At 42.8% G+C, this 16,385-nt stretch overlaps 1 non-coding gene and 2 pseudogenes across 1 annotated transcript; all 3 read right to left on the reverse strand.

The window, feature by feature from the left end:
* Positions 1-2,110: 2,110 nt before the first annotated feature.
* LOC149516103 (25S ribosomal RNA) lies at positions 2,111-4,239 on the reverse strand (annotated as a pseudogene).
* Positions 4,240-4,469: 230 nt separating this feature from the next.
* LOC149516104 (5.8S ribosomal RNA) lies at positions 4,470-4,625 on the reverse strand. The gene has a single exon (XR_016346715.1). It is a non-coding gene; the product is annotated as a 5.8S ribosomal RNA (ribosomal RNA).
* Positions 4,626-4,913: 288 nt separating this feature from the next.
* Positions 4,914-6,707, reverse strand: LOC149516105 (18S ribosomal RNA; annotated as a pseudogene).
* Between the last annotated feature and the right edge of the window lie 9,678 nt (positions 6,708-16,385).

Genomic DNA, 16,385 nt, shown 5'->3' on the forward strand with positions numbered 1-16,385 from the left:
TAGCTTATAGTCTTTCTTGCCCTTGCCTTTCCCCTTAGGCTTGGAAGACTCAAACTTGTTTTGTGGCTTAAACTCCACCAAAGACTCAGCAACAGTCATGGCCTTGGCCAGATCATGAACTTCCCTTCTTTGTAGCTCGTGATTCACTTATAGCTTAAGTCCATCCATAAAGGTGAAAAGATCCTCAATCTCAGTCAAATCTAAAATCTGTAATATCAAGTCAAAGAACTTCTAGACATTCTTCCTTATCTCACCCTATTGGGTAAGTCAATGTAACTTTGCATGTGCCTTATCATTGGCATACTCAGGGTAAAATTGCTCCCTGAATTCCTTTTAAAACTCCTTCTAAGTTCTAATCAAGGCAACATCGCACCTCACATCATCACACTTGTGCCTCTACCACAACAAAGGAACATTAGTAAGATACATAAAAGCAGTGCTTACCTTAGTAGCATCATCGTAAATGCCTGTGGCTCAAAAGTACTGGTCCATTCCCCATAGAAAGTTGTCCACTTCCTTAGCAAACCTAGTGCCCTTGAAATCCTTAGGCTTAGGGACAACCATGCAGGGCCTAGGCACTTTGACAATCATGCCATTCCCAATGGCTATTTTGCAAGTAGTGAGCTCTTAATTGAGCTCCTCCATCTCCTTAAGCAATGGTCTCCACTAGGGCCTTCAAGGCCTCGTTCCGTTGGGTGAACATGTCAATGGTCTAATTTAGAGTAGATTACAGCTGATTTGAGCACCTCCTCCTTGGAGTCCAAATCATCAATGTGAGTCTCCACCTTGTCAAGCTTTTCCTTCACATCAGCCATTGTCACTTCCACCTTGGCTAACCACCCATCCATGGTAGACCAAATATCCCTCGAACCAGCTTTCATGCCCTTTCTATGGCCCTGCACCTGGGCCTCTAGTTGTTAGCTAGAAACATCGCTCTGAGATGCCATTTCCTTAAATGCCTTGAGTGTGACCTAAACACAACCTCCAAACAGAACTTGCTCTAATACCAACTGTCAGGGGCTCTAATTTTAAGCTAAACTTTGTACGACCTCTAGTTGGGAATATACTCTATATGCCTAAGTCGTCCTACAAAACAAGCGTGCGAGCACAAAACTAACACCAAAAGGTAGAATATACAAGATTAAGAGCATAAGGGAATGCTAGAATGCTTTATATATTACTCAATGGTGAATGCTTACAAATGAGGATAGGGTGGCCCTCTATTTATAGTTGAGGCCTCAGCTATGGTATTTTAGTTCCTAATATCAAATGATTACAATTTCAAATTCAAAAAATACAAATTATATAGATTATATTATGAACCTAAGAATTGACTTGGTCCCCTTTTGTGTGTTGCAAATCCAAAAGGCTTCTAGATGGTTCTAGGTCGACCCTACTCTTTGTGCCCACTTGGGTGTGGTGCGGGTATGTTACGATCTTGGTCCTGATACTATGAGTAAGCCTAACTATCAAGTAGGTAGCCTGGATGCTTTTACCATGATTATTGTATGAATCCCCACCTTTGTCTCTGGTGCTCAAGCCTTAGCCGCTAGGGCACAGTCCTCAACACTTGGTGCCCCCACTCAGGTTGTGACACCATTATCTACCAAAAGGGTGTTCGAGGCAACAACTTGCACCAAGTGCCAGAATCTACCATAAAGGTGCCTGAGGCAACAACCCATGCCAAAAGTTTGCTTACATGAAAAGTGGCTGAGGCAAGCACCCACAATAAGTGTCTATATTTGGCGATGGTGTTGAAGGCAACATCTTGCCCACATTTAGGGCCTAAAATCTGCTAATGTTGTCTAAGGCAACAACAGGCCAGCATTTGGTGATGGTATCTGACATAACAACCCACCCAAAGTAAGGGCTAGTGTGTGAGGGTAGAAGGAGTTTAAGGCAAGTACCTGTATCAAGGGCAAGCCCATGCCACTATAATGAATACTAAAGGCATTTAGTTGTCATTTAATTGGACACTTGAGAGAGGGATGTCATTGCCTAAGCGAATTGATCACAATAGAGAACACCATTTATCCTCAACCCTAGAGGGGTGTAATGTAAAAAAATAAAGTGAGAAGGCTTTGGTAGGTGTGGAGTAAGGAAGGATGAATCAAAGCGAAAAAAGGTTGAATCTCAATGAATCATGGCAACCAAGCCACTCTGCCACTTACAATGCCCTTGGGGGCCATAGGCCCCTATTGTGGGTCTATAATCAGGTAATAGGCACATGTATCGCTTTTAGCTTGAATTTTGACTTAGAGGCATTCAGTCATAATCTAGCACATGTATCTTCATGCCATTGGCTTTTCCCGAGGTTATGGATCCATTTTGTCGACTTTCCTTGCCTATATTATTCCATTGACCAGAGGTTGTTCACCTTGGAGACCTATTGCAATTACAAGTATGATCGAGTGCAGATGGCACTCAATTCTGTAGATTTTCAAGGGTTGTCAGGGACCAATGGACACCATGCGATTTATGGTGCTCTTCTGGCCACTGGACCCTACCTCTGGTTATGCTGTTTCCAGGGTGGGTAAGCCATTAAATAGAAAAGATAATGCTACTTGAGGCCCTTGCTGATGTCTCTAAAATCCCTAACATTGCTGTCAGCCACCACATTTCAGTTTAAGAATTTTAACCTAATTCCCTTTCAAAGCTCATGTCAGATGCACTATCAAATGGACTTCCCTCATCTCTTCAGATCGATTAACCCATGTGCAAGTGTCGCTCATAAGGAACCTTTCACTTCTTTAACCTTCAAAGTTCTCATCTGAATATTTACTACTATAACGAAGATCTAAACAAATGGCTACTTTGCTCGAGCTCGCACCTCAGGTTTTATGGCAACCACCGTGCCTTCCTACTCATCGAGGCCTAGCCCATGCACTGACAATCGAGTGTAGGTCATACACTTAAGCACCATCCATTTTAAGGGCTAGCTAATTCAACAAGTGAGTTGTTGCACCCTCTTTAGAGGATTTCAACTTTCATCACCATTGTCTTACTGTCTTAATCGACTAACACCCTTTATGGGTTTTAGGTTAGTGCACAGTTAGTCACCGTAACCCAACTTTTGGTTCATCTCATATCACTAGTTTTGCTTACTAAAAATGGCCCACTTGGAGCTCTTGATTTTGTGGCATGGCTCAATGAAGTAGCTGCATCATCCTCCCTATTTGAAGTTTGAGAATAGGTCAAGCATGTTGCACCCCCGATGCCTCTAATAATTTACTTTACCCAATAGAACTTGCTAAGGGCTCTAGCTACCTTAAGGGAAACTTCAGAAAGAAACAACTACTAGACAATTCAATTAGTTGTTTGCCCCTATACCTAAGTTAGATGAATGATTTGCACATCATTATCGTTGTAAGCCACTGCCAGAGTTTGCTTTGGCTTCATCTCGTTTAGGCATAGTTCACCATCTTTTAGGTATCGACAAGCATGTTCACACTCAAACCCTTCTCAAAAGATCAAGATTGGTCGGTGGTGCACCTGCGAGGGATTTTATCAATCAGCTTCCTTGTGCCTTATGGGTTTTCTAGCCTATTGACTAACACACATTTCAAATTCTTTGGTCTATGCTTCAAGATGGGCTGGATAGAGAACCCGTAGGTTGATGCTAGAATCACGTCGATGCCAAGGCATGCCAAGATAGTGGATGCTGCATTCCATGATCACGATGACAATGTCTCTATAGGCAAATCGAAAGCCCGAGCTTGGACCACTATCACAACCTGTGTCAATCCACGCCTTGAGCTGATTAGTAGATCGGTGCTTGTTGTTCCGCATCTAATCAAGGTGCATTGCTAGCCCCATCGACTTCCTTCCTAACAATTTTAAGCACTCTTTGACTCTATTTTCAAAGTCCTTTTCATCTTTCCCTCATGGTACTTGTTCGCTATCGGTCTCTCACCTGTATTTAACCTCAGATGGAATTTACTACTTGATTAAGGCTGTATTCCTAAACAACACAACTCATAAATAGTGCCTACTGGTGTGACAATGTCCAGGCAAAACAGGGCTCTTACCCTCTTTGACACCCTTTTTTAGGGGACTTGGGCCCCATCCACTACTGAGGATGCTTCTTTAGACTACAAGTTGGATGCTGGGGGTGCTCAATTCTCAAGTTGGACTCTTCTCGGTTCACTTGCCATTACTAGGGGAATCCTAGTAAGTTTTTTTTCTTTTGCTTACAGATATCCTTAAACTTAGTGGGTAATCTCCCCTGACCTAGGTCACAATGCAAGCATCGACTGAGCAATGCAGGAGGTTTAATGGGGTTTAGATGGATAACAACCATGCATCACCAAAAACAAGGCATACCAGAAGTTTTACCACCAATGATCATGGCACTGTCATTGCCAAGGACTTGCTTTTAAACTAACCATGACTAATGAGATCACAAGAGGCCATATTCCACCCCCTGATCTACAACCTGATGGATAGGGGTTAGAGGGGGCAACAATGCATGACACCCAAGTAGACGTGCCCTTGGCCTAATGGCTTAAGGCACAACTTGCATTTAAAGACTTGATGGTTCACAAGATTCTACAATTCACACCAAGTATTGCATTTTGTTACGTTCTTCATTAATGCGAGACCAGAGATATCCATTGTCGAGAGTTATTTTGGTTTTTCAAGACAAAAGGAGTCACGGTGCCCCCTACGTACATTGCGAATGAGATGGCAATGGCATACGTGCTCTTTTTCATTCTAGTTCCTTAGCATGATTCGCATTGGGGTTCATTATTTATCTATGGCCAACAACACTGATTGTTTCACTCACTCAAGTGGTGGAATGAAGTGACCATCACCCCTGACCAGGGACAAAAGGGACTCGGGGTATAGAGGCATGCTTACCCCTTTAGTATTTCTTTAATGCATTCACATGTCATTCATTTAGTGGGTTTTGACAATAATCCTTTTACAGGTTCACCTATGAAAACCTTGTTACAACTTCTCCTTCCTTTAAATGATAAAGCTCAATAGATTTCTCCTGACATCATGAGTAGCGAGTCATCCACATTGCCATGATCTGAACACTTCACCAGACCATTCAATCATTATAAGTGTCAAGCAGTTTGTACAAAGGGTAGAGACATAGTCAACATGAGCTGATGACTCGCGCTTACTAGGAATTCCTTGTTAAAAACCAATAATTACAATGATCTATCCCTATCATGATGAAATTTCAAAGATTACCCAAGCTTGTTGGACAAGGCTATAGACTCATTGAATACACCAGTGTAGTGTGCATGTGGCCTAGAACATCTAAGTTTATCATAGACTTATTATTGCCTCAAACTTTCTTGGCCTAAGCAGCCATAATCCCTCTAAAAAGCTAGCCACGAAGGATCACCTCTGTGTAGCTAGTTAGCAAGCTGAGGTCTTGGTTATTAACAAAATTAACCAAACAAAGTGCTTCACCAACTAAGAACGGCCATGCACCACCACCCATAGAATTAAGAAAGAGCTCTCAGTCTATCAATCCTTACTATGCCTGGACCTAGTAAGTTTCCCTATGTTTAGTCAAATTAAGCTTAAGCTCCACTTCTAGTGGTGCCCTTCCATCAATTCCTTTAAGTTTCAGCCTTGTGACCATACTCCCTCTAAAACCCAAAAACTTTGATTTCTCATAAGGTGCCGACGGAGTCCTAAAAGTAACATCCATAGATTCTTGGTCGGCATCATTTATGGTTGAGACTAGGATAGTATCTGATCATTTTTGAGCTCTCAACTTTTGTTCTTGATTAATGAAAACATCCTTGGCAAATGCTTTGGTAGTTGTTCGTCTTTCATAAATCTAAAAATTTCACTTCTGACTGTGAAATATGAATGCCTCTAACTATCTTTGTTCATCATTACTCCGATCTTGACGGCTAACATAATAAGATCAAAATCCTATGATGTTATCCCATGCTAATGTATACAAGCATAGACCTGCTTTGAGCAATCTTGTTTCTTCAAAGTAATAGAGCTGGGAGAATGACTTGACTAGTTAAGACTAGAAGTGCATCATCGGTAATAAAGACGAGTAGAACAGTGCTCACCATGAGGCAGCTAGACAACCTAACTATGAGCTTTTTAATTGCAATAACTTAAATATATGCTATTGGAACTAGAATTACCGCGACTGCTGGCACCAAACTTGCCCTCCAATGGATCTTCATTAAGGGATTTAAATTGTACTCATTCCATATTCTAGACTTATAGAGCCCAATATTGTTATTTATTATCACTACCTACCCATGTTAGGATTGGGTAATTTGCGCACCTACTATATTCCTTGGATATGCTAACCATTTCTCAAGCTCTTTTTTCAAAATCAAACCCTAATTCTCCATCACCCGTCACCAACATAGTAGGCCACTATCCTACCATTAAAAGTTGAATGGGCAGAAATTTGAATGCTACATTGCCAGCACAAAGGTCTTGCGATTCATCGAGTTATCATGAATCATCAGAGCAATGGGCAAAACCTATGACAACCTTTTATCTAATAAACACATCCCTTCCAAAAGTCAAGGTTTGTTGCATATATTAGCTCTAGAATTACTATAGTTATCCAAATAGTAGATACCATCAAACAAATTATAATTGATTTAATGAGCCATTCACAGTTTCATAGTCTAAATTAGTTCATACTTACACATGCATGGCTTAATCTTTAAGAGAAGCATATAACTATTGGCAGGATCAACCAAGTGGCATTACTTTGAGACATTGGCACCACATTGGCCTTAATGCACCGACCGAGCAATGTAGAGAGCCAATAAAAAGCACAAGTGTCAAGCACATAAAATGCATGGTATTGGACTAACAAGGGCCAAGACCCCATGCCTACAAAACATTTTGCATTTGAAAGCACGATTGAATACCGATGCACTAATACAACCACTGAGGTTTGGGTGGCACACTTGGGACACAAGGCACAATTGAGGTCTAACTCGTAGCCCTTAAAGACATAAGCTGGATGAGAGATTGCAAGACATCCAGTTTCTATCAATTTAGGTATGCAAAATTGGATCCTGATTGCACCCCCAGGGTACGATGACCATATGAAAGGAGATTGAAGAGGATGATGGGTCGTTAGGTCGATGCATCAAGCATGGAGCCAGCCAACTTGCACAACCATAGCATGACTCATATGTTCATTGCATACAAGTGGCAACATCCACGCACACCAGTCCACAATGAACCCAATCGATTACTCGATGAGAGAGTGGATGAAACAATGTATGAGCCCATGCACAATCGCTTGGCATAGGAAAAATGCATGCAAGGGCCATGAGACTACCACTGCCATCTAACAGGCAACAACGGCATGGCATCACCAATGCTTGGTCTAGCCAAGACTGCACATGCAAACTTTATTCTCACCACCCTAGAGGGACATTACCTAATTTTAGGACTTGTTCGTAGGGTCTTAGGTAGCATCAGCTATGTGCACAAGCTTAACCAAGCTAAGGCATTTTTGTAGTCAATGAGAAGGGACCATGATACTACCAAATACCTAAAAGACTTAGCCAAGCCAAGCCCACAACCATAGCTTTTGCTTACACGACCCAATGAAGCCTTTGCCCGATTCAAGGACTTAGGCTAAGGACTGGGCCATCATCAGCCCTAAGCACGGTCTTGAGCTCAGCACAATCAAGCTTTTTTTTGCATGTACACCAACTGATCAAGGCCATGGGTGCCTGTGGGTTATCGGAGTAATCAGTCATCGGATAAAATGGCTAGAAGGCATGCATGGCTTGGATTTTGCTCCAAGGACATTGCCATGGATGTACCTAATGATAGGCCCATCATGCACACCTACTCCTCTCATGGGAAGAGAGGGTAGGCTTAGGCAACCACCTCTTAAAGAGCATGAGAGATTTTATAGATATGCTAGTAGTAGACATTAAAGTGTGTGAAATAGGGGCACTATTTTCAAACATGCATATCTCACATTGAAGGTCCACAGGTGCCAATGGTGGTCAAGGCATATGTCTGTACCAAAGCCTAATAGGTGGTAATAAAGTTTGAGCAATAGCTCACACCAAGGGCCATCTTTTACTGATGCTATTTGAGGCATGTTTGTGCATTAGGTCCAGATTGTGCCAATGTTGATCGAGGCATGTGCCCACACCAAGGCCTAGCATATGCTGATAGTGGTCAAAACAAGTGCTTGTACCAAAAGCTGGCATGTGCCGATAGTGGTCAAGGTAAGTACCCGTACCAAAAACCAACTTATGCTAATGATGGTCGAGACATGTACTTACACCATGCACCAGCATAGGCCATTAATGATTAAGGCCTTGGCTAAAGTTCAAATCTAGGCCATGATGTACGTGCTGCGCTCAGGCATGTGTTGGTTCCACATTTTTTTGCTTCGGGCACATTGTTGAAGAACCTAATTGACGGTATTGGGAGTTCTAGGGATTGAAGGTTTGGGGCTAGAGGGTATGCACACATGATGTGCGATGGGTGCTAGTCTTTGGCCTTTATATTAGTCCCCTACCCCCAAGAAATCTTGACAACTGACACCCCCATAAAGAGCATAAGAGCTTTTATAGGTTTGCAGCTAGTAGTAATTTTAGTGTTTGAAATGGGAATGCTTTTTTCAAATGGCCACAAAATCTTCCACACTTTGATTTTTTAGCTAATTTTTTTATGGATGCTAAAAAAAAAAGAACAAGGATCATGAATACCATTTTTAGGGCCAAAAAACCTTTTTAAAAAGTTAAAAAAAATATTTTGAACCATAAAAAATTTTGAAAAAAATAGAAAACAAGTCATCTTGCCACGAGACTTCACAAGAAAGCTTAGGAGACCTTTAAATGAATTTACAAGCCATAAAAATGGCATTGGCATAGCAAAAATATGAAACTATGTGTGAACCCATCTATTGCTTGGACGTGGTGTAAATGGTGCATGGCCCAGGCTTAGGATACCTATATGTGGTTTGTGGCCCAGCATGTGCTAATGGTGTTTGACAGAATTACCTACACAAAAGGCAAGCATGTGCCAATGGTGGTCGAAGCTTATGCCAAGACTAAGGGCCAACATGTCCCGATGGTGGTTGAGACATCTACATGTGTCATAGATTGCAAGGTAGTCCAAGCCCAGGGGTTCAAGTGGGATAGGGTTTGATAGATAGAGGGACCAAGCCTTGAGTCTTTCTAAAGGCCCAAGTCATGGGGAACTAGCCTGAAATAGTGGCATGGATACTATCGAGACTCAAGAGGCTCAAGCATAATGTTCATGTTTGATAGAATTGAGACAAGCCTAGTTGCGGGTGCTGGTGAGTGCTTACATGAATTTACAAGCCATGAAAATGTCATTGGCATGAAAGAAATATGAAGATGTACCTGAACCCACCCATTGCCCAGTTGTAGTGCACATTGGTGCCCATCCTGGCCTAGGATACCAGTGCGTGGTGTACACCCCAGGATGTGCCAATGGTGTTTAAGGGAACTGCCCGTACAAAAGGCCAGAATGTGTTGATGGTAGTCAAAGCTTATGCCAAGACGAAGGGCCAACATGTCTCGATAGTGGTTGAGGCATATGTATGTGTCACGGTCTACAAGCTGGTTTATTCCAACGGGTTCTAGTGGGATAAGGTCTGACAGCCAAGGGGACCAAGCCGTGAGGCCTACTAGAGTCCTAGGTCACAGGGAACTAGCCTAGAACAATGGTATGGGTAGTGATTAGGACTCAAAAGGCTCAGGCATAGGATTCATGTTTAACAAAATTTAGCTAGGCCCAGATGCGAGCACTAGTGAGCACTTATATGAATTTAAAGCCATAAAATTGGCATTAGTAAGGTAAAAATATAAACATGTGCCCAAACCTACCACTACTCAGTCATGGTGCACATGGTGTGTAGCCCAGGCCTAGGATACCCATCTGTGGTGTTCAAGGGAACTGCCCACGTAAAGGGCTAGCATGTGCCTATTATGGTTGAAGCATCTACCGAGACTAAGGGTAACCATGTCCCGATAGTGGTCGAGGCATATGCTTGTGTTGCACTCCACAAGCTGGTCTGCGTATAAGGGTTCTAGCATGATACGGTTTGACAACTAGGGGGACCAAGCCTAAAGGCCTACTGGAGGCACAGGTTTTAAGGAACTAGCTTGAAATAGTGGATGGGCAATGATCGAGACTCAAGAGGCTTAGGCACGGTAGTTCATGTTTGACAAAATTGAGTTGGGACCAAGTATAGGTGCTGGTGAGCATTTATATGAATTTATAAGCCATAAAAATGGCATTGGAATGGCAAAAATATGAAGATGTGCCTGAACCCACCCACTACCTAGTCATAGTGCACATGGTGCATAGCTAGGGCTCAAGATTCTCACATATGGTGTGTGGCCTAGCATATGCTGATGGTGTTCAAAGGAACTACTTGCACAAAAGGCCAGCATGTTCCGATGGTGGTCGAAGCATGTGCTGGGACCAAAAGCCAACATGTCTTGATAGTGGTCGAGTCAAGTGTATATGTCATGGTTCGTAAGCTGGTCCACACTTAAGAGTTCTAGCAAGATATGGTTCGACAGCCAAGGGGACTACGCCTTGAGGCCTGTTGGAGGCCTAGGTCATAAGGAACTAGCTTGAAATAGTGGTATAGGTTGTGATCAAGACTCTAGAGTCTTAGGCACAGTGTTCAAGTTTGGCAAAATTAAGCCAAACCCAGGTGTTGGCACTGGTGAGTGATGCATAGGGACACAATTAGTCCCAAGTGCAGGCATTGATTATCGAGGTGCAGGCATATGGTCAGACCCAAGTGTAGGCATGCCTAAACACAATCATGGTTCAGATTAGACTTGTTGGCTTCTGGAAGACCTTATACTATAAGATAATGTTTGACAGGCTGGAATTATGCAAAGCACTTGAGTTTTATAGGTTGACTTAGGTAGGCAGAGTCAATTCCCTATCCAAGGCCACATGGAGTTTGGCTTAAGAATAGAGCCAGTGACACATACACTGAGCATTTTTTAGTGTAGATGGCAATCAAGGGTAGACAAGTGCTTTAGGTAGGAGGGTCTCGGTACACATGCTACACCAAGTGCTGGCTTCTACCAAGGTGGTGTCTAAGGCAATAACCTGCACCAAGTGTAGGCATCTGCCAAAAAGGTGTCTGAGGTAACAACTTGCTCTAAGGGCCTGCTTGTGCAAATGATGGTCAAGGCAAGTGCCTGCACTAAGTGCTAGCATCTGGCAATGGTGTTCGAGGCAATATCTTTCCCACACCAAGTGGCCAACATCCGTTGATGACGTCTAAGGCAACAACGGGCCAGCATCTAGTGATGGTGTCTGAGGCAACCACCTGCCTGCAGCAAGACTAGCATATAAGGGTGGGAGGAGTTCGAGGCAAGTGCCTACGCTAAAGGTGAGCCCATCCCTATAATGAATACTAAGGGTATTTAGTTGTCATTTACTTGGACACTCAAGGGAAAAATGTCATTGCCCAGGCAAATTGGTTGCAATGGAGAACACCATTAATCCCCAACCTTAGTGGGGTATAATGTAAAAAAAATGAAGTGAGAGGGGTTTGGTGGGTGTGGAGGGGGGAGGGATGAATCAAAGAGACAAAGGTCTAAATCTCAGCGGATCATGGCAGGAAGGCCACTTTGCCACTTACAATACCTCGTCACATATTTAAGTTGTATGCAAAGGATTCTACCCATCGCTTGGTGTGAATTGAGCTCTAAAGAAGCATCTATGGCTTGTTTGCAACTGTGGCTACACATACAACATGTGCCCTTAGGGCCCCTTAAGGGCCATAGGCCCTTACTACAGGTTGGCAATCAGGTAGCAAGTGTGTTCATCACTTCTAGCCTAGATTTTGACTTAGAGGTGTTCAATCATAATCCAACGCATGGTAGCTTCATGCCACTAGCTTTTAAACCAAGCACAATGACCAATTGTGTGAATCAATGGTTCCCCTTGTACTAGGTTGAATTACTATTGCAATGTTACCATCAATAAGGTAAAACTAACTTGTCTCACAATGGTCTAAACCTAGCTTCTGCATTTCATGAGCTCGACACAGTCTAAATGAGTTCATAATTACAAATGTATGGCTTAGTGTTTGAGACAAGCATATGACTACTGGCAAGATCAACTAGGTAGCATTCCTTCAGGATATTTGCACCACGTGGGCCTCAATGGACTGACTGAGTGATAGAGAGAGCCAACATGAAGCACAAGTATCGAGCACGTGAAATGCATTACATTAGACAAACAAGGGCTGAAAGCCCATGCCCACAAAATGTTCTGCATCTAAGAGCATGATCGAACATCAGTGCACCAATACAGCCATGGAGATTTAGGCAACACACTTGGTACACGGGGCACAATTGAGGTCCAACCATAGCACCTAAGAACACAAAAAGGATGAGGTATAACAAGACATCTAGTTTCCATCAATTTATGTATGCAGTATAAGATCTCAATTGTGCCCCTAAGGTACGATGACCATATAAAGGGAGATTGAAAAGGATGATAGGTTGATAGTTCAATGCATCGAGCATAGGGCCTACTAACACACACAACCATAGCACCACTCATATGCCCATTGCATAAAAGTGGCAACATCCACGCACACTGGTCCATAATGCACTCAATCGGTTACTTGACAAGCAAACAGAGGAAACAATGTCTGAGTCCATGACAAAATCGCATGGCATGGGAAAAACACAAGCAAAGGCCACAAGACTACCTCTGCCATCCAACGGGCAACAACGGTATGACACTACCAATGCTAGGTCTAGCCAGGACTACACATGCAAACTCTGCTGTTACCACCCCAAGGGACATTGCCTGATTTGAGGATTTTTTTTTTGGAGTCTTGGGTAGCTTCAGTTGCATGCACAGGCTTGGCTAGGTCAACACATTTTTGTGGTTGATGAGAAGGGACCACGAAATTGCCAAATCCTGAGAGACTTGGTCAGGCCATGTCAGCAATTGTAGCATCTGCTTACACCACTTCATGGAGTTATTGCCCAATTTAAGGACTTAGTTTGGGGTCTAGAGTAGCATCGGCCATAGGTGCAGGACTAAGCCCTTTTTCGCATAGATGCCAACCGATCGAGGCCATGGGTGCTTGCAGGTAACCATAGCAACCTGTCACCAAACAAAACAGCTAGAAGGCATGCACAACTTGGATTTTGCTCTAGGGACATTGCCATGGATGTATGCAATGCTAGGCCCATCACGCACACTTACTCCCCTCTGTGGGGGGAGAGGGGAATCGAACAACCACCCTTTGAAGAGCATCAGAGATTTTATAGATATGCCAGTAATAGACATTAAAATGTCCAAAATGGGCACACTTTTTTCAAAAGCATATCTTGCATCAAAGGTCAGTAAGTGTCGATGGTGGTCAAGGCATGTGCTAGCACCAAGGCCCAGAATATGGCGATAATGTTCGAGACAAGTGCCCATACCAAAGACAAGCTTGTGCCAATGATGTTTGAGGCATGTGCTCGTATTATGCATTAGCAGGGGCCATTAATGGTTGAGGCCTTGGTCGAAGTTTGATTCTAGGCCACGGTGCAAATGTTGGGGTTGGGCATGTGCTGGTGGTGCATTTTTTTGCTTGGGGCACCTTCACTGGAAAACATGACTAACGACATTAGGGGGTTCTATCGATTGGGGGTGGAGGGTCGGGGGTGTGCGCACATGATGTTCAATGTGTGTTGGTCGTTGGCCCTTATATCGACCCCCTATCCCCCAAGGAACCTCAACAACTTAAACCCTCTTAAAGAACATAAGAGCTTTTACAGGTTCATTGCCAATTACCGTTCAAGTGTTTGAAATAGGGATGCTTTTTTCAGATGACCACAAAATCTTTTACACTTCAATTTTTTAGTTGAATTTTTTTATGGATGCTAAAAAAATAAGAGGATCACATATACCAAATTTAAGGCCAAAACTTCTTTTAAAAAAATTTAAAAAATTTTGAACCACAAAAAATTTTGAAAATCATGAAAAATAAAAAATAATATCTTGCCATGAAACTTAACATGAAGGCTTCAGGGACCATTATATGAATTTACAAACCATAAAAATGGCATTGGCATGATAGAAATATGAAAATGTGGCTGAACCCACCTATGATCGTGGTACATATGGTGCATGGCCCTATCTCAGGACACTCATGCATGGTGTATAGCCTAGTATTCGTCGATGGTGTTTGAGGGAATTACCTATGCAAAGGGCTATCATGTGCCGATGGTGGTTGAAGCATGTGTCGAGACAAAGGGACAACACATCTCGATGGTGGTCGGGGCATATGTAAGTGTCACGGATTGTAATCTGGTCTAGGTTCAGGGGTTCTAATGGGATAAGGTTTGACAACCAGGGTGACTAGGCCATTGAGGTCTACTAGAGGCCTAGTTCACGAGGAACTAGTCTGAAACAATGGTATGGGTAGTGATCGGGACTTAAGAGGTTCAAGCATGATGTTCATGTTTGGCAGAATTGAGATAGGCCCAAGTGTGAGCGTTGGTGAACGGTTATATGAATTTAGAAGCCATGAAATGGCATTTGCACAACAAAAATAAGAAGATGTGCCTAAACCCACCCACTGCTTGATCATGTTATGCATGGTATGCAGCCTGAGCCTAGGATACCTATGCATGGTACATGCCCCAACATGTGTTGATGGTGTTCGAGGGACAGCTCACACAAAGAGCCAGCATATGTCGATTATGGTCAAAGCATGTGCCGAGACCAAAGGCCAACATGTCCCCATGGTGGTTAAGGCATATACACATGTCAAGGTAAGCAAGCTAGTCCACGTCTAAGGGTTCTAGTAGGATAGGGTCCAACAACCAGAAGGACCAGGCCTCGAGGATTATTAGAGGCCTAGGTCATGGGGAAGTAGCCTGAAACAATGGTATGGGTAATGACCAGGACTTAAAAAGCTTAGGCACGGTGTTCATGTTTAGTAAAATTGAGCCATGCCCTGATGTGAGTGCTGGTGATTGCTTATATGAGTTTAAAAGCCATAAAAATGGAATTGGCATGGCAAAAAAAAAATAAAGATGTGCTTGAACCCACCCATTGCTTGATCGTGGTGTGCATGGCGTATGGCCCAGGCCAAAGATACCATGCGAGATGCATACCCCAACATGTGCCAATGGTGTTTAAGGGAAATGCTTACTCAAAGGGCCAGCATATGCATATGGTGATCAAAGCATGTGCCAATACCAAGGGCCAACATGTCCCAATGGTGGTCGAGACACGTGTTTGTGTCACGATCTACAAGCTGGTCCATGCCCAAGGGTTCTAGCGGGATACAGTCTGACAACCAAGGGGACCAAGCCTTAAGGCCTACTGAAGGCCTAAGTCATGGGGAACTAGCTTGGAACAATGGTATAGGTAATGATCAGGACTCAAAAGGCTCAAGCATGGTGTTCATCTTTGATAAAATTAAGACAAGCCCAGGTACGGGCACTGGTGAGAACTTATATGAATTTACAAGCCATGAAATTGGCATTGGCATGGTAGAAATATGAAGATGAGCTTGAACCCACCCACTACCTGGTCGTGGTGTGTATCGACTATGAAATATGAATGCCTCTGACAATATTTATTAATCATTACTTCGATCCTGAAGGCTAACACAATAGGACCGAAATCCTATGATGTTATCCTATGCTAATGTATACAAGTGTAGGCTTACTTTGAGCACTGTAATTCCTTCAAAGTAATAGCACTAGAGGAATGACCTAGCCAATGAAGGCCAGAAGTGCATCATCGGTAGTAGGGATGAATAGACCAGTACTTACCATGAAACAGACCAAAACTAGTTCCAACTATGAGCTTTTTAATTGCTACAACTTAAATATATGCTGATAGAGCTAGAATTACTATGGCTATGGCAATAGACTTACCCGCTAATGGATCTTCATTAAGGGATTTAGAATGTGCTCATTCTAGTTACTAGACTAATGAATCCCGATATAGTTATTTATTATCACGACTTCCCCATGTTAGGATTGGGTAATTTGCGTGCCTAGTGCCTTCCTTGGATGTGGTAGCCATTTTTTAGGCTCCCTCTCTAAAATTGAATGTTAATTCTCTATCACCCATCACCACCATAGTAGGCCACTATCCTACCATCAAAAGTTGATAGGGTAGAAATTTGAATGATGCATAATTGGCACAAAGGTTGTACGATCCATCGAGTTCTCATGAATCATCAGAGTAATGGGCAAAGCTTGGGTCGACCTTTTATCTAATAAATGCATCCCTTCCAAAAGTTGAAGTTTAGAGTTTTTTGCACATATTTGCTCTAGAATTACTATGGTTATCTGAGTAGTAGATACAATCAAACAAACTATAACTAATTTAATGAGCCATTCATAGTTTCACAGTCTAAATTACTTTAT

Source organism: Durio zibethinus, chromosome 11 (genome assembly GCF_047325235.1).
Source record: "Durio zibethinus cultivar Kanyao isolate XHJ-2024 chromosome 11, ASM4732523v1, whole genome shotgun sequence".
In the NCBI taxonomy this organism is placed as follows: domain Eukaryota; kingdom Viridiplantae; phylum Streptophyta; class Magnoliopsida; order Malvales; family Malvaceae; genus Durio; species Durio zibethinus.